This window comes from Pogona vitticeps, chromosome 1 (genome assembly GCF_051106095.1).
Source record: "Pogona vitticeps strain Pit_001003342236 chromosome 1, PviZW2.1, whole genome shotgun sequence".
Taxonomy (NCBI): Eukaryota; Metazoa; Chordata; class Lepidosauria; order Squamata; family Agamidae; genus Pogona; species Pogona vitticeps.
The window spans coordinates 324,400,656-324,428,065 of NC_135783.1; the positions used below are offsets into that span (position 1 = coordinate 324,400,656).

A 27,410-nucleotide genomic window follows, 5' to 3' on the forward strand; every position below is an offset into this window, starting at 1 on the left:
TTTTGTTTTGTTTTTATTGCTCTAATCTTGTTTTGTGAGACAACCTCGAGTGCATTTGCTGCAGAAAAGCAGAGCAGAAGTGTAGAAAACAAGAATGTGTTGATTTATCTTTCTCTTTGTTTCAGCCTCAGAGCAATCCTATAAGGTAGGTCAGGCTGAAATATAGGGATTGGTCCAAAGGTACCAGAATGGTAATTTCAATCTGAGTCTTCCTGCCATCTCTGACAATTATGCACATTGTTTCTCAGTATCTTTCTTACTTCAGCTACAGAATATAAGCTCTCCCTACAGCAGCATTACTTGTTTCTAAGCCCAGGATAGCCAATGTGTGGCCTTCCAGATGTCATGGAACTAAACCATCCATCATTGGTTATGCAGGTCATTACTGATGGGAGTAGCAGCCCAACGGCATCTAGAAAGCCACCTTACTGGTCTGTATCATGTTCTACAGCTTTGCCATTTCATTGGGAATGATGTCAATGACAGTAGTAAAAAGCCTGTGCTTTGACTTTGGGTTGCATGCAACTTGTGCACAATGAGTCAAAGTGATATGCAACCTGAAATTCAATCAGTAACTCTTTAATTAGTGGCAATCTGCCTTGGCCAATGTCACTCCCATTGATCTGAGTTATAGAAAAAAGATACTGGCCAGTATAATCCAGCCAAGGGATTGTATCTGTACACTGGTCATGATCCTGTTGCTCAGTGCAGTAAATTGCTCTAGAGTAGGTCCATTGACCTACTGTAGTCTCTCGAGACTGAAGGATACCTAATCTAAGGTCCATTGAGTCAATGGGAATTTGGTGAGTGTGACCTTGTCCAGCATCTCTTTCTTTGTGTCTTTCTTTAAAGAAGTAGGCAGTACACCAAAGTCTTCGAATAAAATTGGTTTATTATCTAATAGGTTGTCTGCTTCATTTATGATCACACTTTCCGTTTCTGGTTTCAACAACAAGTCATCAGTTTTAACTTTAGAAAACATGGTAAATCCTCTTGGAACAATAAAAGGGAAAAACTTGTAACTCCACGGTTGCACTTGAGTATGGTGCCCGATCTATAAGGTGCATTGTTCATTAACATCATGGCTGAGGGTGGTAAACCCAGTCCACCTGTGGCTCCCAAAACTTCTTGCCCTTGTTCTGCCTCACTTATGCTTGGAAAGGGCTGGTCCCATGGGATATCCCAGGGTTCTTGGTACATCTCCTCTGCAACCTTCTTTGTTACTCTCTTTGTTGTCCAGCTTTATATTTCCTCCGTTGTTTCCTTTCTTCTGTCTCCCACCCAATAGGGTGGCTTTCTATATACTTGTCTCTTCCATTCTCTCTGTGTGTACTCTCTAGGTACTCTAAACTCAACCCATTCCCCTGTCCAGGGATCTTCTTGAACTATCTCCACTAACTCTTCCTCAGGTTTTACTGTCTCCTCCTGTGCCCAACAAGCTTCCTCGTTCTTCTCCTCTGAACCCCCCAAGTCCTTCCTCTCCTTTTTATCCTCTTCGTTTTCTGCCCAATTAGCACCCTCTGGTGTTTCTGTCTTTATCTTCAATTGCTTTAATCCTTTTTCAATAGCTTCCATCTCCTCCTCTGTCTTTCTGATGGGAGAGACAAATGGTACACTCTGTAGAGTATCCTTGAGGCTACTCTCAGCCTCACACATCCCTCCATGTGTCCAGATCTCTTCTTTGACTTCCCAGGGTCCCTGTCAAGAAAAATAGTCTGTATTAATGTGGTCTCCCCCTTTTCTATGCCTAACCACGAAAGAATAAGGTTGTAGTGAGACGTACCATCCTGTCAACCTTGGATTGGACTCTTTCATCTGGTTCAACCACTGTAAAGGAGCGGAATCTGTCACCAACATAAATGGGGCCCCTAACAAATAGTATTTGAGTGCATGGGTAGCTCATTTGATAGCTGAGGCCTCCTTTTCAATAGCATACTTTTTCAATAGCATACTTTTTTTACTCCCTAGGAGTAAATTTTCCACTTAAATACAATATAGGATGTTCTTCCCCGACTACCTCTTGAGTTAAAACTGCACCTAGCCATCTGTCTGACAAATCAGTCTGTAAGAGGAACGGCAATTCAAAATCAGGCACATAACGTACTGGAGAAGAACATGGCTTATCCTTCAAGATAGCGAAGGCTTGTTCTTCAAGTTCACCCCATCGTACCTGATTACTAGCCTTCTTTCTGGTTAAGTCCATCAAAGGTGCAGAAATTTCCAAAAATCCTCTGATGAACTGTCTATATTACCTAGCTAATCCCAGAAACCTTTGGACTTCTTTCTTAGTGTGGGGATGTGGTCAAAGTGATACCTTATCCACTTTTTCCTCCTGGGGTGTCACAGTCTCCTGCCTCACCACAAATCCTAAATAGTCAACCTTAGATTGTACAACTTTACATTTTGGGGATTTACAGTTAAGGCAGCCTTCTTTAACTCCTGCAATACAGATTGCAGATGTGCCATGTGCTTTTTCCCAAGTGGAACTAAATACTACTATATCGTCTATGTAAGATGCAGCATACTCTTTTACTGGATCTAACACTGTGTCCATCAACCTTTGGAAGGTTGCTGCTGCCCCATGCAACCCAAAAGGCATGTGGGTAAATTGAAACAATCCTTGGGGTGAGGTGAAGACAGTTTTTTCTCTATCTGTTTCTCTTAATGGAATTTGCCAATAACCTTTCATTAAATCTTACGAAGTAAGAAAATGGGTGTTGCTCATGTTTTCTAAGAGATCTTCCACCTTAGGCATAGGATAAGCATCAAATTTTGATACAGAGTTTAACCGCCTGAAATCTATACAAAAAGGTGTACTCCCATCGGGCTTAGCTACTAACACCAGATGACCATGCCATGGGCTAGAGGATGGTTCTATGACTCCTAACTTTAACATCTCTTCCACTTCTTCCTCAATTACCTTCCTCAAGTGATGATGCCATGTTCTGCTTGTAGACCTCACCCCCCCTTCCAGGAGAGTACATATTTGATGTTCCACCTTTCGTGTCCATCCAGGTATAGGAGAAAATACTTATTTGAATTCTTTTTCTATAGCTCTAAGTCCTTCTCTTTGAGTAGCATCTAATCCCTCCCTACATTTTTCAAAAAAGTCTCCTCTAGCTTCATCTCTTTTGCCTCAGGTCCTAAACATATGTATTCTTCTTTTCCAAATAAAGCCTCTCTCTCTTGCCAGTTCTTGAGTAAGTTTATGTGAAAGGTTTGTATCTGCTTCTGATTGTCTGGCATCTTTATTTTGCTTTGTTTGGCATCTTTGTCTGGCATCTTTATCTATCAGCTTTGTCTGGCATCTTTATCTACCAGGCTGACTTGCCTAATTACTTCATATGGCCCTTGCCACTGAGCAAATAACTTGGCTGTGTCCAAAGGGAGGAGTAATAATACTTTCTGCCCTGGTTCCAAAGTTCTAGGTCTTACTTTCCTGTCATATCTTTCTTTTTGTTTCCACTGTGCCTGTCCCAGAGATTGTTTAGCCATCACATGTGCCTGTTCTAAATGCTCTCTCATCTCCAATATTTGTTGTACTGTATCTGTGTTTCACTCTCTTAACTCTCCCATTGTTCCTTCAATAAATCTAGAATTCCTTGTAGATTGCATCCATACAGTAGTTCAAATGGGGAGAATCCTGTTGATGCTTGTGGCACTTCCCAGACTGCAAACATAAGGGGCCCTAGTAATATATGTCGTTGCCTAGGCTTCCTCAACATCCCTTTTAAGGTTTTCTTGAAGCATTCTACTAGCCCATTTGTTTGGGGGTGATACACTGAGGGTCTCAATAGATATACCTTCAACATCCCCCACAAGTGTTTTAGAGTGGCAGTCATAAAGTTAGACCCCTGATCTGTCAGTATTTCCCTACGGAAACCAACTCTAGCAAAGACCCCCATCAATTCTTTGGCTAGTGTCTTTGCATGCCTGTATTTTCATTTAGTCGTTTAGTCGTGTCCGGCTCTTCGTGACCCCATGGACCAGAGCACGCCAGGCCCTCCTATCTTCTACTGCCTCCCGTAGTTGTGTCAATTTCATGTTGGTTGCTTCGCAGACACTGTCCAGCCATCTCATCCTCGGTCGTCCCCTTCTCCTCTTGCCATCACACTTTCCCAACATCAGGGTCTTTTCCAAGGAGTCTTTTCTTCTCATTAGATGGCCAAAGTACTGGAGCCTCAGCTTCAGGATCTGTCCTTCCAGTGAGCACTCAGGGTTGATTTCCTTTAGAATTGATAGGTTTGTTGTCCTTGCAGTCCAGGGGATTCTCAAAAGTCTCCTCCAGCACCACAATTCAAAGGCATCAATTCTTCGGCGGTGTGCTTTCTTTATGGTCCAGCTCTCACTTCCATACATCACGACAGGAAAAACCATAGCTTTGACTATTCGGACTTTTGTTGGCAAGGTGATGTCTCTGCTTTTTAAGATGCTGTCAAGATTTGTCATCGCTTTCCTCCCAAGAAGCAGGCGTCTTTTAATTTCGTGGCTGCTGTCTCCATCTGCAGTGATCATGGACCCCAGGAAAATAAAATCTGTCACTGCCTCCATATCTTCCCCTTCTATTTCCCAGGAGGTGATGGGACCAGTGGCCATGATCTTAGTTTTTCTGATGTTGAGTTTCAGACCGTTTTTTGCACTCTCCTCTTTCACCCTCATTACAAGGTTCTTTAATTCCTCCTCACTTTCTGCCATCAGAGTGGTGTCATCTGCATATCGTAGGTTGTTGATATTTCTTCCGGCAATCTTAATTCCGGCTTGGGATTCCTCCAGTCCAGCCTTCCGCATGATGTATTCTGCATATAAGTTGAATAAGCTGGGGGACAATATACAGCCTTGTCGTACTCCTTTCCCAATTTTGAACCAATCAGTTGTTCCATATCCAGTTCTAACTGTTGCTTCCTGTCCCACATATAGGTTTCTCAGTAGATAGATAAGGTGGTCAGGCACTCCCATTTCTTTAAGAACTTGCCATAGTTTGTTGTGGTCCACACAGTCAAAGGCTTTTGCATAGTCAATGAAGCAGAAGTAGATATTTTTCTGGAACTCTCTGGCTTTCTCCATAATCCAGCGCAAGTTAGCAATTTGGTCTCGAGTTCCTCTGCCTCTGCCTGTATTTTAGGGGAATGGATATCGTGATGCATAATCAACTATCTCCAGTATGTGAGTGTGTCCTGTCAAACTGGCCACAATGCCTAGGGCTGACAGAAGCAGAAGTCCCAAAAAATCTGGATGGCAGCCTGTTGGAGGAGGTCGTGCTAGACTAAGGAAAGAGACAGAAAGGAAATCTGTAGTCTGGATTGTGCTTCAGGAAGCAGTGTACACTTATTTTACTATAGGAACGTCCAGACAGCTAGGGAATAAAATATGAAGACAGATCCAACTGCTGTGATTAATCCTTGTTTTGGTAGGGCCAGTAGGCAAAATCTATAATCTGCAGCTCTAGAACCTTGAGGAATCTCCTTCGGATTCAAATAAAATCCATTTTAGTGTGCATCTGATTTCATCGTAGGCAGCTAGCAACCAGCAAAATGAAGGCCTTTGGACGAGTGTTGCAATCCCATCCTGGTGCTTTTTTTTAAAATTATTTTCTAACCAAGAGAACTGTCAAGGATGCCAGGAGAGAATTGTCATCCTGCCTGGTTCTGGAGAGGTCAGGAAAACCTTTACACTGAGAATCCTGGCATTTGCTTTTCCAGTACTAGCTGGTCTGGGGAAGCATGGAGGCATTTGAAAGTGAAACTTTATTATGGTAAAATTATTAGTTATTGCTGGCCAAACGGCTTTCAATCTGCAAACAAAGTGAGTCATATGAGGAATGCAGGATGGCTTGGTTTTATATATGTTCTCTTTTTGTGCTTTGCTCTGAACATGGGGAAGAAAAAGGCCAGACTATTCATACCACAGGTTTAGTGTGGTCTGGTACTAACTTGGCCAGACCACGTTTTTACCTTCATGCTGCCCTCTTGACCTTTCTTTGAGTCCAGTGTTTGCAAACAAATAATTTCACCTCTTTGTAAATTTGCATGGGTGGGTGCAAAGAAGCAAAGAGAATTTCATTTTCTAGGAAAGACAGAAACACAGTTCCAGTACATTTTTACCCTATGTGAATGTAAATTAGCCTTGCACAGACTAGTACTTGCTAAATAAGTTGGGTGAAAGCTCTGCCACTTAAAATCCACATACCAATTTACCATTTAGGGATAGTAAACGTTGTCACCCAACACATCCTCCAGGAATTTACTTTTCCTCTGTTCTTAAACCGCTGGGATCCTTTGAATAAGCAGGCCTCTGTTACAGCCCCAGAGAAGGAGCCCCATGGTAAGAATCGTTCCGCTCATGCCCTTGACATCGTATCAAAGGCTTATACCTCTGGCCCAGTCTAGTTCCAGTTATACATCTTCAAGCAGGGAGGAAAGAAGGCTTGGCAAAGTTTTATATTTACTGCAGTCTTCAAACTTATTCCCCAACTAGGTCCAAATGCAATCAGAACAATAACAGTAGCCCGCAGGAATTATCCAGTGTATACAACTCTCAGCCATGAATACCTCATTTAAATCACTGTCAGCAATACAATAATGTAAACATTCCCACAAGCAAAACTGTTATCTAAACTAGGTCACCCACCCCTTGAAAAGTATCTAGGCCATGATATCTGTACAGATGTAAGCTCTGTGGAGAAGGGCTTTATTTTTCTATACCACTGCCGAGCACAATCAAATACAAAATACAATGTTATGGAAGTATTATAGCTGCACAGTGGTGCAGCTATGTTGTTGGGCAGCAAAGCAAATCAACATTCTACAAGGAAATTTCAAAAATGTGGGCAGCTCATTAAAAAAAAAGGATAACTTTGAAACTGGACTTCAGATCAGGACCAAATTTGGTACAGATGTAGTAGACAGTCTGCTCTTGCTTTGTGCCAGTTGGGGAAGTCTGACAGAGGATGTTCAAGTTATGGTTTTTTTAAAAAGTAAGATTTATCATCACTACAAGTGTTTGGTAATTTAAAAAATATCCAAAGATGTTCTGTGTTATCATGTCACTTCTAAGGTGTGCTGACTATATGAGTTAAAGACTTCCAAAATGTCCTGTTATTAACAGCTCTGCTCAGATCTTGCAAACAAACATCTCATATTAGGTTTTCTCTTTTCTTATTGCTTCCCCACCTTCCTAGCAGTATTGTCTTTTACATTAAGTTCTGCCCAGATCTTTGAAGCAACAGTTCTGGTTTTCTTAACTGAGACACTGAGTGCAGACTTTTCTGCCTTGCTCTCTCTCTGTAAAGTTCTCCTCCATCACCACATTTCAAAATTTTGTCCCTGTCTTTCTTCACGGTCTTTCTTTCACATAATAGGGGTGATTTTGACCTTGGTTTCTAGTGACAATCTTTTCTAACTCCCAGCTCTTCTCGTGTTTTTTTTTCTTAATTTCAAAAAGCAAGGGGACATCTTTTGAAAAACATGCACATAACACATCCATAGAGCTTTTGGTCCAATGCAGCTTTTCCCCCTCCATTTGCCTACACCAAAAGGATTTGGAAACTGGAACATAGCTTTCTAGTCTACCTTCTGTGGAGTAGGTATGGCAGTATTAGTTTAGATGTTGTGGGTTTTTCGGGCTCTTTGACCGTGTTCTGAAGGTTGTTCTTCCTAACGTTTCACCAGTCTCTGTGGCCGGCATCTTCAGAGTGCTGTCCTTTGAAAATGCCGGCCACAGAGACTGGCGAAACGTTAGGAAGAACAACCTTCAGAACACGGCCAAAGAGCCCGAAAAACCCACAACAACCATTAGATCCTGGCCGTGAAAGCCTTCGCGAATACAGTATTAGTTTACTTGAGAGGTTGTGTATGTTTCTTCTTTGTATGTGTTGTATCTACTCACACTCTGCCTGGCTCTTCCTAGCCTCAGAACTTTATGCCAGAAGAGCTGAAGAAGTGCCTCCTGCACTTGGGGAAATGAAAAAGCTCTCTCTATATAGAGTCTCTGAAATTTGGAAAGAACTTGGGAAATGGGAGATGGTCTGTGTTTGGCCCATCCCTGGCAAGAGTGGTTACTATGAAAGGAGGAAGAGTGAGTGCCACTGAGTGTGGGGGCAGCAGTTTTCTGCTAGTCACCTCACCTGCTTCAGATAATATCTGAAGGTCATGGAGTACGCCAATGCCAGCATCAGGAATGGAATTCCATTTTACTCTTTTAATTGCTTTCCGCTGTGCCTGCTTGCCTGCTTTAAATTGTACAGTTAAACCGTTCCAAGGACAGCTGCCGAGGTTTTGATCAATGCCTGAGGCTGAAGATATGGCTGAATGGAAACGAACATCAAGCCTGCCTCTCATAATAAATAGTTCAACTTGCGCCGCATCTGAAACAAAGGGGAGTAAGGTCTGTTTGACAAGGTGACAATGCCTCTGTTAGATTTCTGTTACTTATATTTGCAGCTGAGAGTCGGAAATATTTGAGGCTGGGCATTTGAAGCATACTTTTGCAACTCTACACTTCTAATCAACAGCTGGAGTAATAAAAGCAGATGACAGTTATTTCGTTACACATTCTGCCACCAGGCTGATTTCAGGAGGAAAACAATTTGATCTTATTGCCCCAATCTTGACTCACCGGCACTGGATCCCTTTTAGTTTCTGTGTCCAATTCAAAGTATTAGTTTTGAGCTATATGGCCCTGAAGGGTTTGGGATCTGTTGGAACATTTCCTCCAAAAAGCAACTACCCATTTTACTCAGTCCTCCCAGGCCAGGCTATTGGGGGGGGGGGGCAAACTGAGAGGTCTGCAGAATGATGTCAACTAGGAGCTGTGCCTATTCAGGGGTGGGCCCAACCCTATGGAATAGATTTTGATTAGAGGTACATCAAGCCCCATTCCTCCAAGTTTTCAGGAAATTAGTAAAATGGAGCTCTTCAAGATGGCCTTCACTAATGTAATGCCACAGGCATGGATTTAGCAACTCTGTAATACTTTGTACTTCAATTTTGCTTTTCTTTAGTCATTGACATGTGGTATTTCTTTGTTATTTTTATTCTTATGCTTATTGGTTTAATGTTATTGTTCATTATTCTGATATCTAGGGTGGAGAGGATGGGGTTTTGTTGTCTTATTATGTACAGCACCCAGAGCAGTGTTTTCCACTAAATGGGCTGTCTTAATAAATTTTTTAAAACCCTGTATTTCGTAGCTTATAGGGTTCAGTCGTCTTTCCGCAACCAGGTGGGGGTACTATACCCCCACAGGCTAAATGTTGCTAGAAGACTTGGCAAAACAGGTAGCAGGGAATTGGAGAGATGTGCTGTCAGCCACTGTTTGCAAGTTCTGACCAAGAGCATAGCTAGCTGATATCTATTGTCCTGCCTTTCCTGCAATAAGCTTGAGGCAGCAGTCATGTTTCTGCACCTCCCTGCTTTATCTTCACAACTATCTAGCAAATGCAGAGTGCAGCTCTCCCAGCAGGAAAAGAGCAACTTGGGAGCTGGACCATATAAACTTGAGGGAGAGGGCAGAACCAACAAGAAAGCCATCAGTTAGAATAGTTTCCAAAGAGGGCTTTGCACAGACACCTGGGCCCATGTGTTTGAGTCACAGAAACTGTGAAGAAGGAAGCAAAGTTAGGCCAAGGGACAGTGACTGGCCCAGGGTCATACAGTGAGTATTATGGGACAATAGGATCCTTGTACATATTCTGTTGCTGTACCACATTATCTCTACCAGTCAGTGCACTAGTAATCACTGCATCCAGATGTCTGTCTGTCTGTCTGTCTGTCTGTCTGTCTGTCTGTCTGTCTGTCTGTCTGTCTAAGAATAGCATCTGCAGTAGGTCCTTCCATAGCCCAGGATGGAATTCACCTGCTACTGAAAACCTGGAGCCAAATAAGGGCCAGTGACTTCAAGGATACTTGGCTTGGCAGCAGTACATGTGAAGATGACTCCAGGTCTTCTTAGTACTAGCAGCAGGGCAGCCGCTCCCCAGAAAAGGCCCTCTGAGCTCTGATACTATCTCTATCTCTCTTTGTGTCTCTTTCTCTCTTCATAAATGGTCACAAAACAGACTTTAGGAAAACAGTAAATCTCTTACTTTTGTGGAGCACCACTTCAAAACGTACCCATAGGCAGTTCATGCTGTAAGTATTAAAGCTATCCAAGCTGTTTGGAACCAGTGGTAGAAAATCCCTAAGCAGTTCTCTCATCTTAAGCAGTAAAAAATGGCAAAAATAAACTAAATGCTAGCAATGCATAGCTCACTTTCATGATACCCCAAATCAGCTTGCTTCAGATGCTTGCTTTGTTCTGCTCTAATGGTAGGGCTGGCCGGGATGTTAATAGAAAAAGACACTGTTTTCCCCTTTCTGAATCTACTCTATAGTTCATTTACAGCTAGAGATGGGCACAAACTGTAAGAATGATGAACTGGGATAGTTTGTTGTTTGTGGCTACCCACGAACCGCGAATCATCCCCAAACGCAGGAAAAACAAACTGGTTCATAGTTCGTTTGTTTTTATGGTTCATGCATGGGGGAGGCAAATCTCCACCACCCACCTGCCCCCTTCCCACTGCCCTTTCACCTCCTATCTGGTTCTCCTGCCGTCTCCTCTTTATCCCCGTCTACCACCATTTTTAGAGACAGCAGTTTGGCTTCCCTTCCAGGAGCTGGGCCAGCTAGTCTCTGTGGAAGCGGGCAGGGCATCCATTTTGCCAAGCAGAAAAAAGCTTTGTTTTATTTTAGCAAAATGGGATCCATCACCATAAACCAGCCTGGTTTGTGGGGTTCTTCAGTTCATTGTTTGAATATATGTAGAACTATATTCCGTCCCCTCCCCAGACTCTTTGCAGCTACCTCTTCCCTCACTTAGAGAGATGTCAGTTGCACCAAACTCAAGCATCTCATTCAAGCACAGGATCTAAGGGTGTACTGTATGTCTGCTAACACAGAAGCTCCATCAATGGAACTGAAGTGAGGGTGGGGTGATTCTCTGCTTGCACACAGGCCTTGGAACAAGATTTTATTTTTGTTTTTTTATCTCACATGCTGCAACACCTGAAACTCTGCTCTGGAGGGTTTCTGGCCCTCCCCAGCATGTATTATCTGTGAACACGGAAGCCAGATTTCAGTTGAATATGAGGACAAACTTCTTAAATGTTAGAGTAGTACAACAGTGAAACCGATTACCTTGAGACGTTGTGAGTGCTCCAACATTGGAGGCATTCAAGAGAAATTTAAACAATCACCTGGCAGATATCCTGTGGTTTGTATTCCTGCATCAAACAGGGATGGCCTTACAGGCCCCTTCCAACTTCACTATTCTCCGATTCTATGAACATGGGCTGTGTGTGGAGGGGGGATTTTTCTACCCCTCCCACACCCAGTTCCTCTTTTGGAGCTACCTCAGTCGGCAGAGTTACACCCTTGAATCCTGGACAGAAAGATTCCCAAAAACTTTGCAACCCTTAGCTCCAATTCTGAGCTGCTACCCAGCAATCTGCCTACTAGTACAATCCTAACTCAAATCTGTACAGTACTAGATGTAGGGGATTTGTGGCAGCAAAATTATGCTTGTACCAGCAGAACCCTCTCCCTGTTGCTCTCAGAGCTTTGCTGGTGGAATGATCTGCAGACTGGTCTCTAAAACCTTGTGGGTTGTTGTCCTCTAGGAGCAAAATCCTTAGAGGATTGGCTCTGCCAGCGTTAGTCCAGCTGAAGCTGTGCTAAATCCAACCTGATCCTTGCCTAGGAGTACCAGAGATTTCTTATGACTAGGGGGAGGATTTTTTTTTTACTTTTCACATTTTCTCTGCAACCTACATTTGAACTCATAGGCAAGTTCAAACATGTTTATGAGTGATCTGGCCTTTCTCACCAGATTACTCACAAACATGTTCAAACCCATCCATAAACTCAAACATAGGTTGCATAGGTTGTACTGCTCTAACATGTCATAGAAAACCTCCCCATCAGAGATATCCTCCCCATGTCATAGAAATCCTTCCTCCTCTCCATGATATGGTTGGACTCACTATTAGGCTCCACTGAGGCGGTCATGACACACTCCTCCTCTAACACTGCAACCACAACCACCCCACTATCATCCTATGCATTTATTACCTTAAAACTACCAAATAAATCCTCTTGTCCTGGCAGTCATGCTGCCCAAAGAGAAGCAAGCAGTGGTGGAGAAGCTTTCGGAGTCAAAGAGCTGGTTCTCCACAGTGACGGCTGCTTTTCTTGAAAGCCGTATTCAGGGAGGGTTCTTGGAAAGATGGGAAGAATAATCTCTCAAGTCACCTATTTCTGAGGATACTAATGCAGGAAGTTTGGCTGCTTCTGACTGTTTTTCTTGGGGCAGTGAATAATGCTCAGGTGAGAAAGCTCATTTGTTTAATACCTGAGGGAAGCATATAACTCCATGATGAAGGCTGGCACTTTGCTTCCTGCCACAGAGTGGTTGGCATGCTTGGGCCACTGCTAACTCTTGCCTTGGCCTAACTTGTGCTGCCCTAGTTGTTGTGTCCCTGGCCTGGAAGAGGGCTCATATCAGACATAATTCTCCCCTCCTTTACCTCATCCTTTTTCTGCTCCTTCTCTTGCTAGCAGATGCCACACAGCAGGACAGTTTCTTCTGGAGGTCTGCTCTCTTGACAGACTTCAGAGATCTACAGCACAAGACAATCTTGATGGCAGAAGAGGATTTCTGTCAGAGAGGCTTGTACCTAGCTCTGATCCTTGATAGCAAATACACTTTTGAGTTACAATTAAATTGCCACAAGGGAACTGCTAACCATCAGCTGTAGCCAAATTTGTGCAACTAACCCACCAATAGTGATAAATGACACCAGCGTTGTTTGTAAGTTCTGTCACTGTAATCTGTATTTCCTTTACTAAATTTTCCAAGTGTAGCTCCACACTTAACTGGGAAACTATATTATAACATCCTGTCATTGTTAAACAAACAGATAAAACTATATAAGTCACTGTGAAGAGAAGGAGGAGGAAGCGGGAGGAGAGAAAGAGGAAAAGAATGAGTTGGTGGTTGGAACTATTAGCATGATTTAATGTTGGCTTGAGAGTACATCTGGAAGTAGCTTCAAAAGTTAGTTTCAAGCCGTTGGTGCTTTTTATTTTTGTTTTTTTAACTGAAAAGGTCTTACAGCTGCTTTTTCCAGAACATATGGCTATGGGAATCATGATAAACAACAACAATAAAAATGTTTTAGAACAGACTTTAGGGATTTTATTAACCGGCTTCCTTCTCAGGAACTTAGCAATACTATTTGTTGTTGTTAAGGCTGATTTTTTTTTTAAAAAAAAAGTCCTCATTATAATGTCAGCATGTGTCACAAGAATTAAATTTTAGAACCCACATGTAATTTGATTATCTTGGCCTATTAGATAAATCATGCTGGAAAGAAAAATAATTTGGCCATTTTTAAAAGGCCAGGAGAGGCAGACTCTGTTCCAGAACTACAAGCCACATTTGTAACTAAGAATTTCCTCTGTATTAACTATCCAAGTGTTGCAGTCTGTTTCATAACATGATGGAGGGGCATGCAATAGTGACATACAAGTACCTTTAGCACCATCATTAAGAGGATACAGTGTACTCAACTTTTTCCTACTTAAAAATCACAGAGAAATCTTCTGAGAAGATGGGGGAAGCAAAGCCTTACCCTGGATCAAAACGAGGGATATTAATGTATAGAGGTGTTTTTGTATGTGTGTGATGCTATTTAATTCTGATGTCTCTTAACTGCAACAGGAATTTCCCTCCATGCACCCAGTCCTGCCAGAACAATTTTACTTACTGAACCCAGGCTCTGATGCAATACATATGAGAACATGCATGAGAGATGCATGCATGCATGCATGCATGCATCTATCTAGCTATCTAGCTATCTAGATATCTAGATATCTAGATATCTAGATATCTAGCTATCTAGCTATCTTGTTGCAGACCAGAATTGTCCCCAAACTTCAAAGACTCTTACATTTCTCTTGGAAAATGTAATATACAGAAACCTGGACTAGAAGCAATATGCTGTGGAGGTGTGCGTGTAGCAAAACCGCCAGCGCAACGTAATTGAGAATTGCCGTGGGCTCTTGAATCCCTAAAGAGATTATGAAAATCAAACTCTGCTATTACAGCCTTATGCTACAGAAATGAAACTGTTCTGTAAATTGTCATTTGCATTAGGAAGGAATTGAATTCAGGAGCTGAATTCATACTTCTGAGTAAACATGTATAGAAGCAGGTAACATAGGATGAGACAGACAGAAATCTCTGAGATATATTTCAAGAAATCATGTGCAATGAATTTCTTATACAACTGCTGGGTAGCTCAGCAGAGCCAGAGGTTGGGAGTTTGATTCCCATAGGATTCCATTTCTAAGAGTATTATTATTATACCTGAATCCAACAACTACTGCAACTAACTTTTCAGTGGGTTCAACAATAATAAATTGCACGTTGTGCTTATCTGGCCGTATTGAAGTTGTATGGCTAAAATAGTGTAACATATGGGAGTGAATTATATTTAGTGTAATTATTAATATTTTCTGGTTATTTTCTGAGGGAATTTTTCAGGTAACTTTAATATCTCAAGTCATGAACTAAATCCACATAAACCCAAGGACCATTGTGCTCAGGTGAACAACAATTTGACTGAAATTTCCTCTCGCTCTTACTTGAGAAAAGGAGGAAACCTGTAAGGGCAAGTAAAGCATTAATGAGGACTAAGAAGTGGATTAAGAAATCCTTTGTCAAGATTAGGAACAAAGATAATTTTGGAATTACACTGTAAGCCTTGGAATTAAAAGACCTAACATATTGTTGACACATAGAAGCCTGAAATGTTACAGTTCAAGTCTTACACTTCTGTGTCATCCACATTTAATAGGTTTCAGGGTAACCATCTGAAGCCTCAAGAAGTGGTTATGTATGTCTGATCCCCAGGCAGGACAACAAATATCAGAGCAAGTAGCACTGAAGAGAAGAAAGTTTGGTTTCTACAAATGAGCTGACTTTAAAGCCCACGTATCTATCTCCACCTGTACTCAGAGAGTGTGAGGGCTCACTGCCTCAGCATGATGTCTTTCCATAGACGTGACCCTTCCACAACATTTGTGCACTAGAACTCAAGAATAAGAGTTTTTCTATCCAGCCCACAGCTAGTTAGCTTGCTAATCAGAGTACCATGGGGCACTTTGTCAAAAACTTTGCTGTAGTCAAAATATATTACATCTACAGCATTCCCCCCTTCATGGATTGCTGCCTTGTCATGGCGAAGGGGCTTGAGTAATTCAGAGAAGTTATGGGCTATGCCGTGCAGGGACACCCAAGACGGACAGGACATAGTGGAGAGTTCTGACTAAACGTGATCCACCTGGACCAGGAAAGTGTGAAGGCAAGAGGAGAAGGGAATGACAGAGGACGAGATGGTTGGACAGTGTCATCGAAACTATCAACATGAATTTGACCAAACTTCGGGAGGCAGTGGAAGACAGCGAAAGACAGTGTTGGCGCGCTCTGGTCCATGGGGTCACGAAGGGTCAAACGCGACTTAATGACTAAACAACAACAATAGCATTCCCATGTTGTCCCAATAACTCTACAGGGAGCTTATTTCATTAAAAGACAAGGTTACATTAATCTGGCAGGATTTGTTCTTGATAAATTCATGTTTGCTTCTGGTTGTTGTATTGGTTTCAAGATTCTTGCAGAGTGACCACTTTATTATCTGGTCCCAAATTTTTCCTGAGCTTGATGTCAGGCTGACTGGTCTGTAGTTCACAGGTTCCTCCTTTTTGAAAATAGAGACAATGTGAGACTGTCTCTAATCATCTGGCATTTCACCCATCCTTCATGATTTCAAGAAAATAAGAGATAGTGATTCTGAGAGTCTTCAGACAATTCCTTCAAAGCTCTTGGATGCTAAATCATGTGGAATATTAGTAACCCTCTATAAGTCACTGTTAAAGCCTGGTCTAGAGTACTATATCCAGTTCTGGACACCACCCTTTAAGAAGGATGCCAACAAGCTGGAACAGGTTCAGAGGAGGGCAACAACAATGATCAGGGGACTGGGAACCAAGGTCTATGAGGAAAGGACTGAAAGAATTGGACATGTCTAGCCTTGAGAAAAAAAGACTGAGGGGAGATATGATAGCGCTCTTCAAATACTTGAAAGATTGTCATACAGAGGAAGGGAACAATCTGTTCTTGATCATCTCCCAGAGTGCAGAGCACATGATCATGGGCTCAAGTTACAGGGAAACAGATTTTTGCCTGAATATTAGGAAAAACGTCCTAATTGTTTGAGCAGTACAACAATGAACCAATTACCCTGGGAAATGATGAGCTCTCCAACAGTGGAGGCATTGAAGAGAAAACTAGACAGCCATCTATTCATTTATTTATGCACGTAATTTGCATAAATAAATCAATCCATCAGCTGTACTTTAACTAAGATTTCTGCACTGAGTAGAGGGTTGGACTCCATCTCCTTATAGACCCAACTCCATTATTATATGAGTCTACAATTTGGCAAATATGTACCAACACACAGTTACAGTTCCCGGGTCAGTTGTGGACTTGTTCTCCAGTGAAGTCTCTCTGTCTTTCCCAGGAAATCTTCAATGACAACATCCCTGACTCCAAGGTAACTGATTATATGTATTAATCTTCACAACCTACAGTTGTCTCCCAATTTCTCTTGGTTGTGACAAGGAGAAGGTTGTTTCTCATCAAAGCATTCACTTCAGCATCTCTGCATCGGGTTTTGAGCAGAGCATGTCATGGGAGAGTTCTACACTGATTTAGACCCAAAAAAGAGAAGCACCCCATTAAGCAATACATTTGTTCGAACTACATCTGTAAAATTTGTTTTCGTCTGTCAAATTGAATCAATGTATGGCAACTGGCTGAAATTTTGAGGGCTTTGTTTATAACTCAGGTGACAAAATTGTAATCTGTCTACTTTGTAGGTTTAGTTCTGTGTGAATTCTATAACAAAACATGATTCTTAGGTACTAGCCTGTATCACTGAAATGGGTGAGGTTTAAAGCCCCAAGTAGCTTAGGCATTTTATCTCTGCTTTTATTTGGCAGAATCCAATAAGTGTAATGAAGATCACTTTAGCTTTGTCTGCTTCTCAACAGTTTCAACATATGTCCTGATTCCTGTCTTCAAATAGTCCTCCTTTGCTGTTTTTCATGGACTGCTGAATTTTAGCATCTGAGCCCAGCTTTGCCAGGTCAGCAGCATCTGATTACTTGAGATTTCAGGGCTGAAACTAAAGACTAGGTGCTGGACCCTTGAGATGTCACAGAAGCCAACCCTTCTAGAGGCAGGCAAAGATGGGGAAGCAAGCTAGAGCAGTGGTTCTTAACCTTTGTTACTTGGATGCTTTTGAACTGCAACTCCCAGAAATCCCAGTCAGGACAGCTGGTGGTGAAGGCTTCTGGGAGTTGCAGTCCAAAACTCCTGAGTAACCCAAGGTTAAGAACCAGTGGGCTAGAGCACCCTGAGAGCTGGGTGATTCTGGAAAGGTGCACAAGGTACCTACCATCTGTCTTTCTCCAACCTGCCTAAGGATATGCACCTGAGTGCAGAGCCAGTGAATCCAGGCCCTAGCTGGATGGAGGTGCATTTGCAGGTTTCAAAACCACTTCAAATGTTCTTTTCCTCCAGCATCTCTTGTCCTGAGAGTTGCCTCCCTGTATGGGGATCCAAGGAAGCATAATTGTTTTCTGAGACTTCAGCCAGCACCCCATGACCAAACATCCGGATTGTTGAAACTGACTTAAATCCAACATGATATGACAGTTTTTAGAGCTGCCTGAAAAAAACCACTGGAGCAGTCTGGTGATGGTTATGTAGAAAATAAAGGGGGCTGTTGTTGGAAGGGAAACCATCCCCTTCTTGCTGGATTTCAGTTTTCCACTAACAGAACACTGATATTGGATCCTACCACCTACCTCCACAGATTTGTTTATATTGCCATTTTTAATTATATCTGGGATGTTTGGGAAATTTGCAAAATGGAAGGATGACAATTTAGCCTGCACATTTTGCCATCTCTACTTCTAAGAACATTTGAACAACAAAAAAAATATTTTTATAGGAACTCTAAAATGACACCGAAGGATTCTTCTCTTTTAATATTACAGTGGTGCCTCACTAGACGACGATAATCCATTCCACTGAAATAGCTGTTTAGCGAAATCATAGTCTAGCGAAAAGCATTTCCCCATTGGAATGCATTGAAACCTGTTTAATGTGTTCCAATGGGGAAGAATCGTTGTTGTCTAGCAAATATCGGCCATAGGAAAGCTGCTTTGCGAACTGCCAATCAGCTGTTTAAATCGCTGTCTTGCGAAGCTTAGATCCCGAAAACAGTTGTTTGAAAGCTCGGAGGGAACTGTCAAAATCATTGTCTAGCAAAAATCGGTTTGCGAAGCAGGAACCAAACATTGTCCAGCGAAATTCCCCCATAGGAATCACTGTTTTGTGAATTGCTATAGCGATTGCAAAAAACCAATGTCTAGCGAAAAAACTGTCATGCGGGAAACTGTCTAGCGAGGCACCACTGTTCACATATTTGACCTGTTTGACCCAGTGCAGCAGGAGACAAATATCAGCCGTGTTCTTAGATAAGGTAGTTCAAATTATGTATTGTCAGAAGATCTGCAAAGTATTTGTTGTTGTTTTGTACTGTCAAGTCAGAACAGCTTATAATCACTGTAATATAGCTTGATATATGAGTGAGATATGTAAGGGGTGGTTTTATCAGTTCCACTCCCTCTGTGAGGTTTCATGTCTGAATGGGGATTACGGACACCTAGAAACTAGGAGGAAATCACATATACAAAACTGAGAATTCAGTGTTTGTCACTGTTCTTTACATTCTTTGAGCATTCAGATGGGAGATGAGATGAAATCTCTGGTCTTCTGAAACTGCCATATACAACATCAGACTGCTGGTCTATCCTGCTCCCATACTGGCGGCATCTCCCCAGGAGTGTTTGCCAGCCTTAACTGGAGATGCCAGGGATCACTGAACTGGGGGAACTTCTGCAGGCAAAGCATGTTCTACCAGTGAGCTATGGTCCCTATTAATTAATGGTCTCGGTCCAATTCCCTCATCTAGCCTTCTTTCTAATGTGTCTCCACCGCATGGCAAAGAGTTTGCCAGTCGCCTGAAAAGTGGTGGCCTGCCAGCTTATTCAAATGTCACACTGACTTACTGAGCAGATCAGTACCCGCACACTTTGTGAATGGCTGGGCTTGACTGAATGACCTAGATGTGAAGAACTCCATGCCCTATTACAGAAGAAGTCATTCAACCCTCTCGGCAAAGACAAGGATATTATGATGGGTAAGTGTTATATGAATGCAGACTCTTTTTAATGCCTTGGGTGGATTAGGAACCAGTGTCTGTCTGCACTGGGAACGGTTCACAGTCATTGTCTCTTCTGGTCTATCTGTCTGCTCTTTCACTTGACAACAGAATCATTAACATCACGGTCAAAATAAAGCTCCTCGTTGTTAGAAATTAAAAGTGCCAGTGCATGTAAAAAGTACCCTAAGTGGGTGTTAGAGAAAGAGACAGATGGACTTGTATATATTTTCCCTTTATCTTAACCATATTGACGTACAGATTGCTACTCTCAGGCTTTACTTCCTCCATCTTCTCCAAAGTCAGTGTAGTTGTTGCTCTTCTTTGGTAGAGAGAAATAGCACATGGAATGTTCTTTAGAATGGTCATTAGTTACCATACATGACTACATGACTATGAGTGACTTGCAGATAGATTGTTACACATTACTGCTCTGACTGGGTCTTCTGCACTACTCGTTGTTGTTGTTTAGTCGTTTAGTTGTGTCCGACTCTTTGTGACCCCATGGACCAGAGCACGCCAGGCCCTCCTGTCTTCCACTGCCTCCCGGAGTTTGGTCAAATTCATGTTGGTTGCTTCGATGACACTGTTCATCCATCTCGTCCTCGGTCGTCCCCTTCTCCTCTTGCCCTCACACTTTCCCAACATCAAGGTCTTTTCCAAGGAGTCTTCTCTTCTCATGAGATGGCCAAAGTATTGGAGCCTCAGCACTACTAGTGTTTAATATATCTCAGAGTCATATTTGTTCCTTTCTAATATTTGCATACTTACTGTTTAAGCTTTAATATTGACTTTTAATGATATAAGCTGCCTCTTTATAGTCATTTTTAGCTTTCAATATTATCTTTTAATGATGCAAACCACCTTTGTACACTCATTGATTTCAACTTTAAATTTAAAATGGTATAAGCAGCTTTGGGGCCATTTTAAGGAGAAAGGTGGGGTAAAAATATTTTACATAAACACATAATGTTCCCGTGCAGAGAAGCCTGCATCAGGGGATCCTGTAACCAAGTTTAAGGCTCCTGGGCTATTCCCAGAGTGATTTTCTTGAAGACATCAACATAAACATTCTATTTTTACCTAATTACGAGTGTGCAAAGTAGTTAAAGTGTGCTTAAGTAGCCTTAATTCAGCACTAGCCTGCTGCAAACTGATAACATAAATACCAGATATTCTTATAGTCATGTGGGGCAACAGCTGTGACTAGCCTGACATGTGGAAGGAGACATTAGACACATAACATTATACATTGCTTCAGTAGAATAACCCGTATGTTTCCTATTCCTTTCGCTTCACATTGATGGGTAGGGAGAAAGGTTTGTGGATTTTTTTAAAAGTTAGCTTTGTGGTTTGACTTATGGGAAAAGAAAACCTTTGTTGAAATCCTTTGCCACATCTGATAGGTTATATGCCATCAAGTCAGAACCACTTATAGCAACCTAATATGCCTTTCAAGATAAGCAAGATATTTAAGGTGTGGTTTTACTAATTGCACACATACAGTTGTGTTCAAAATTATTCAACCCCCAATGCTGTAAAGGGGTTTAGGGACTATAGTGTACATTTGGAATTGTATTCAGAATGAAATCCTACAAGGACGTTTTAAAGAACCAAATGCAACTAAAATAACATCAATTGTTTATGTAATACAGTAGTAAATGTTTCTTTTGTGGTTTCTTCATTGCCACAATTATTCAACCCCTTAAAGACTACCACTCTGAAGAAGAGAGGTTCATTCAGGTGTTTTCAATCAGGTATTGAAAACACCTGTGGATGTCACCGAGCACCAATCAAGCATAAGCACCAATTAGGCAGCTTTAAAATGACTGTGATACTCAGCTCCTTCTAGACATTTACTGGTGTGGTTACAAACATGGTGAAGTCAAGAGAATGGTCCAGGAAGACAAGAGAAGAGGTGATTTGTCTTCACAGGAAGGGCAATGGCTATAAGAAGATTGCAAAGAAGTTAAACATACCAAGAGACACCACAGGAAGCATCATTCACAAATTCAAGGCAAAGGGCACTGTTGAAATGCTACCTGGTCGTGGAAGAAAGAAGATGCTGACTTCGACTGCTGTGCGCTACCTAAAGCGTAGAGTGGTGAAAAGTCCCCGTGTGACTGCTGAGGAACTGAAAAAAGATTTGTCAGATGTGGGTATAGAAGTTTCAGCTCAGACAATAAGGCGCAGACTGCGTAATGAAGGTCTCCATGCCAGAACCCCCAGGCGCACCCCCTTGCTGTCTCCCAAGAATAAGAAGAGTCGACTGCAGTATGCCAAAAGTCATGTGGGCAAACCACAAAAGTTGTGGGATAGTGTTCTGTGGACTGATGAAACAAAATTAGAACTGTTTGGGCCCATGGATCAACGCTATGTTTGGAGGAGGAAGAACAAGGCATATGACGAAAAGAACACCTTGCCTACTGTGAAGCATGGCGGAGGGTCAATAATGCTCTGGGGCTGTTTTGCTTCTGCAGGTACAGGGAAGCTTCAGCGTGTACAAGGTACCATGAATTCTCTTCAGTACCAGGAGATATTGGATGAAAATGTGATGCAGTCCGTCACACACCTGAGGCTTGGGAGACGTTGGACCTTTCAACAGGACAATGATCCCAAGCATACCTCCAAGTCCACTAGAGCATGGTTGCAGAGGAAAGGCTGGAACATTTTGGAGTGGCCATCGCAGTCACCAGACTTAAATCCGATTGAGAACCTCTGGTGGGACTTAAAGAAAGCAGTTGCAGTGCGCAAGCCTAAGAATTTGACTGAACTGGAGGCTTTTGCCCATGAAGAATGGGCGAAGATACCCGTAGATCGCTGCAAGACACTTGTGTCAAGCTATGCTTCACGTTTAAAAGCTGTTATAACTGTAAAAGGATGTTGTACTAAGTACTAAGATTGAATGTCACTTGGGGGTTGAATAAAAACTAATAATGATGTGAGCACAGAAAAGACATTTGTGGTTATTTCATTATAAACTTAAGGTTATATTTCTCTGACCTACAAGTGCCTCTTTCATGTAAATGTAAGCAAGATGACTGAATGATCAAAATCAATGTCAAAATGGCCAAAACATTCAATTTCAGTGGGGGTTGAATAATTTTGAACACAACTGTACATTCCCACTGCGTTTCCAGGGCCTAGTAAGGGTTCAAACCAAGATCTCTTGAGTCCTAAACAATCACTCCAACACACTGGATAACACTAGGTGCCATATCTACCTATACTATATAATCTTAATTTAATGTAACAGAAAGTGGCCAAAATCCTGTTACTTATTCCTACTTGCTTACGGGTGACAGGTTAAATCTCAGCAGTTAATGTTAACTGATAGTCTGTCATATTTCAGTCACGTCATTCAGTGTGCAACAGCAATGCTGACTTCTTAGCTTGTGGCAGTTCTTCACCCAAATGTACACTGAGAGACATACAGTATACTTTTACATTAGGATTCCAGCCTCTAAGAAGGTTAGTCATCCAACATAACATACAAGCCGCATTTTTAACACACAAGCAGACTTAGGAATATTTCTACAAGCAGTGATTTCCGTATGAAGATCAGCCGTAGCACCCATTTAGAAGAAAGCCGGAGTGGAACAAGTTGTTGAGTGCTATAACAGAGCAGTGTGTGTTCAGCCCCTAGCAATTGTGTAGACCGAGATAGTAATGTAACAGAATTATTTGGTAAAATTAGGGTCGGAATTTTCATTTCTAAGGCTTCTTCCTGCCCTTAATGTCGGGTGAGAAATATCTGGAAATATGTAAAGAGTGTTTGATGACAACTCTGAAACCAAGGCCAGGACTGTCTGTAGATTTGAAGGAAACAACCCTCCGATGTGTTCTGAAGTACCCACCTCAGCTTTTGGTCCCTGGTGGGATGACTTGGCAATACCAAATAGCAGCATTACAAGCGTAACTGGACAGTTAAGTTTAGCTGTATTAAATGTAGCTGCGAAAATGATGCTATGTTGGAAGTCTTGTGGGAACTAAAAATGAAAGGAACAACCCAGCATTACTCAGGTGTGTGGACCATTTTTTTAAAAAAAGAGGATCCTGTTGTTGGCATTCATCTGGGTCCTCCCCTGCCCTTATGGCCCCAGCAGATGACTAGAGTGGTTGTTTGACCAGATAGGCGGGGTATAAATAAATTAAAAAAAACAAACAAAAACAGAGAGCCAATATAACAAGGAAGAGGTGTAAGAGCTAGACCTGCTTTGAGTAGAACTTCAGTGCTTGAACAACTTCATGTCTGTCCCCTTTGGCTAATATTGTTTGGCTTCTCTTTCAAGCCTTTTATATTTCCTTCCATTCACTTTTTCCCTGCTCCAACATTCCAAATTATTTGACGAGCAGTCATTTTGGAAGTATAATCCTTCAAGCAAAATAGGTGTAGGTAACTGCTTTTGATAGCAGAACTTTTTACATTGGGTGCTGAAGTTGGATTCTTCTTTTCAAATGGGGTATTTAAAATTCCTGGGGTGACACACATTTTCTCCCATTCCAAGGGAATAAGGAGAAGTCCTTCCCTCCATACTCACACCCCTTTTCTGCTGGTACTGTTAATGCAAAGGATATTTCCATACCTGCAAATAGAAGGCTCACTGAGGCAGGTCTCTCTTTCCACCATCCAGCTGACTGGCTAGGTCAGTAAGCTGAAGCAATTCTTCACTGTGCCTTGTGGGAGAAGAAATATCCAGTGTGACCTTGGACAAGCTGCACAGTCCCATGGCACTCCTAAAATAAAGGACTGGTAAACCACCTCTGAATATTGTATACCTACAAGACCCTGTAAAGAGTCACCCTAAGTCAGACTTGACTTGAATGCATGTTTGGTTATCTAACAAAGTGACAACATAAAAATTATTCCAGAATTCACAGGTCTTTATTTATGTATTTATTTATTTATTTATTTGTTCATTCATTCGATTTATACCCTGCCCATCTAGACTGAAGATATCCCTTCCCATGGTAGGTCAACACTATCCTCTGGTCCCTGGCATGGGTTATAAGCAGAAGATGGCAGCCTATGCACCCATCCTAATGGTATCCACCCTAATACTGAAGGCAGCCAACAAAAACATTTTAAACAAAATGTCAAAGTGTTTCTGTGTGTGCTGGTGTAGCCAGTTTTGCTCAGGTGCTGCTGGAAGCATGAGGTGGAAAAATATGTGTTGTTGTCCCCTGGTAATTGATGGTAGGAATATCTCACTGAATTAGAACTCAGACCAGCTCTCTCTCATGCCAACCTAGGAAGGTGGTTGTGGTCACATGGAGAAGTTCTGAATGTTCTCCTCCTCCTTCGTAGGACAAAAAGAAGTGAAGCCTGGAAGGAATACATCTCAATAGCAGGAAAAGAAAGCAGAAAGCTAGCTTGGCTCACCTCAGTTGCCACTGCCTATGCCTTGATTCTGCCATGAACTATCAGTAGGAGATGTGGGTCTTTTTCTCTGTTTCATTTCTCCTTTTTCACTCTCCAAAATCTTCCCTCTTTCCCTCCCTTTCTCTACCCACCCTCCCCTACTGTGTGCCTGGCTCCAAGAGGTCACAAGACTACAAACTGTGATCCAGGAGTTTTTCTTCAGCCATCCGATCATCCCACCTGTGGAGAGGAGAGGACAGCACAAGGTTTCATGAAAGCTATTACACTAATTAATTTCCCGCTGATACCTGGAGCGCTGCTAATCAAGCCAAACTTCCGAGTCATTAATCAGGTTTAAAGCCACAGGAACAGTGAATTATGGTTCTAAAGACGACTTATCCCAAAGCTGTGAAGGTCTGCAACTCACATGACAGGCGTGCAAGTGAGCTGCCTTCCAGGACAGTAGACAAAATTGTGCCAAGTATTAGATACAGGGTAGGTCCTGGTATGCGCTATTTTCCTGGTGTGCTCTTTTATATAACTAACATGAAATTCTTTCGGCTCCTTTTCTTTCCTAAAATAGCTAAGCAGTTTGGGAGCCGTCTCAACAAACCAGTTCAGTTCAATGTGCTAATGAGCACTGTCTTAATTCTGAAAAGTTTTATAGTTATCTTTCATGGACTGGTAGATACTAATGTTTCCTATATGCACACATGCATTCTAATGCAACCTCCATTTCTAGTTTCTCACACGTGCTCCCTTATGCTCACAGTCTGATGGAACAAAAATGTTGTGAATGAAATGTGTATCTTGTCGTACACATACCCCATAACATCCACAATGCAACCCTTGCTAAAGGTTTTTCAGATTCTATACAGTAGCAACTTTGTCCCATAACCCATCAACCAAGCTACTGATCTTGTTCACGGTGTATTCAGTTTTTATTTTAGTGATAGGGTTGATTCCCATTATCATATTGTGAAAGGGTTTGCATATAATCCTCAATAATAATTTAGTGCAATGGTAAGCCTATTTTTATTGGAGTTATTTCAACCTCGTATGCTGCCTCTTGTAGGCTTGACTGGGGGAAACCTTTCTGGGCTGGCGTGTTACCAAACTGACCATGTTTACACAAGACTCCTGCAGAGTCCCATTCTTGCCTAGATTTGTATGTGCATGCCACAAACTGCTTTAACTGGAAAACATGTCAGGCTAAGGACAAGTTTAGGTTAAGGGCAGTGGTAGAGAAAAAAATAGTCTCAAGAGTCTAAAGATGAGCCAGGGCCCCAAGAGGAAATGGCAGCAGTATAGCTCTAAACAACCCCCATCAAAATGACATTGTTGTCTTGTGTCATCAAGTCACAATCAACTTATAGAGACCCTATGACTGAGCGATTTCCAAAAGGTCCTGTGCTGAACACTTGTAGACTCAGCCCTGTGGCTTTCTTTTGGGGAGTTAGTCCATCTTATATTTAGTCTTCGTCTGTTCCTGCTGCCTTCAGCCTTTTACAACATTATTGTCTTTTCTAGAGAATCCTGCCTTCTCATGATGTGCCCAAAGTAGGACAGCCTCAACTTCAACATATTTTTCGTCCAAAGGTGGTTCAGGCCTGATTTAACTACTTGCTTGTCTTTTCTGGAAGACAATCCACAAAGCTCTCCTACAGCACCATATTTCAAATTAATAATCATTTTTCCTTTCTGTTTCCTTAACTGTTCAGCACAGCTTTCATATCCATACATGGTGACTGGAAGTACATGAGTGTGGGTGGTCTTGGTATCCAGTGACACATCCTTATATTTGATTATCTTTTCTAATCCCTTCATTGTTGCCCTTCCAAAGCAAAGCAAAGCAAAGCATGCTGCTTACATTTATTTATTTATTTATTTATTTATTTATTTATTTATTTATTTATTTATTTATTTATTTATTTATTTATTTATTTGACTTATATGCCACCCACTCTACCCAAAGGTCTCTGGGCGGCTTACAACAATTAAAATACAATTAAAATACAATAAAAGATAAAATGATTAAAATACAATTAAAATAGATACTCTAAAAATTGCCATCAGGACCCACAGTTGATGTTATTTCAATTAAAAGCCTTCTGGAACAGGAAGGTTTTGACCTGGCGCCGAAATGTCATCAGCGTTGGCGCCAGACAAATCTCAGTTGGGAGGGCATTCCATAGTCTGGGGGTAGCTGCTGAAAAGGCCTTTTGTCTACAAGCCATCCCTCTTACCACCTTGAGGGATGGCTCTTTCAAAAGGGCCCCCTGGCTAGATCTTAACTGCCGGGTAGGCTCATATGGAAGGAGGCGGTCCTTCAGGTATCCAGGGCCCAAGCCGTTTAGCACTTTGAATTGGGCCCAGGCACCAACTGGTAACCAATGTAACTTAAACAGAATTGGCTTGATGTGTTCTCTAGCGGCCCCACCACTCACCAGCTGCGCAGCTCGATTCTGGACCAGTTGCAGTCATCAGACCGTCTTCAAAAGAAGCCCCACGTAAAGCGCATTGCAATAATCTATACTAGATGTTACCAGTGTGTGTGTAACTGTCACGAAACTCTGCCAGTCCAGGTAGGGCCGTAGCTGGTACAATTTACGCAGCTGAAGGAAGGCGCCCCTGGCCACCGAGTCCACCTGG

At 42.0% G+C, this 27,410-nt stretch overlaps 1 long non-coding RNA gene across 1 annotated transcript; it reads right to left on the reverse strand.

Moving 5' to 3' along the window:
- Nucleotides 1–27,249, reverse strand: LOC140703237 (uncharacterized). Its single transcript, XR_012082631.2, has 2 exons — nucleotides 23,983–27,249; nucleotides 1–1,698 (listed from the first exon to the last, which is right to left on the reverse strand). It is a non-coding gene; the product is annotated as an uncharacterized LOC140703237 (long non-coding RNA).
- Between the last annotated feature and the right edge of the window lie 161 nt (nucleotides 27,250–27,410).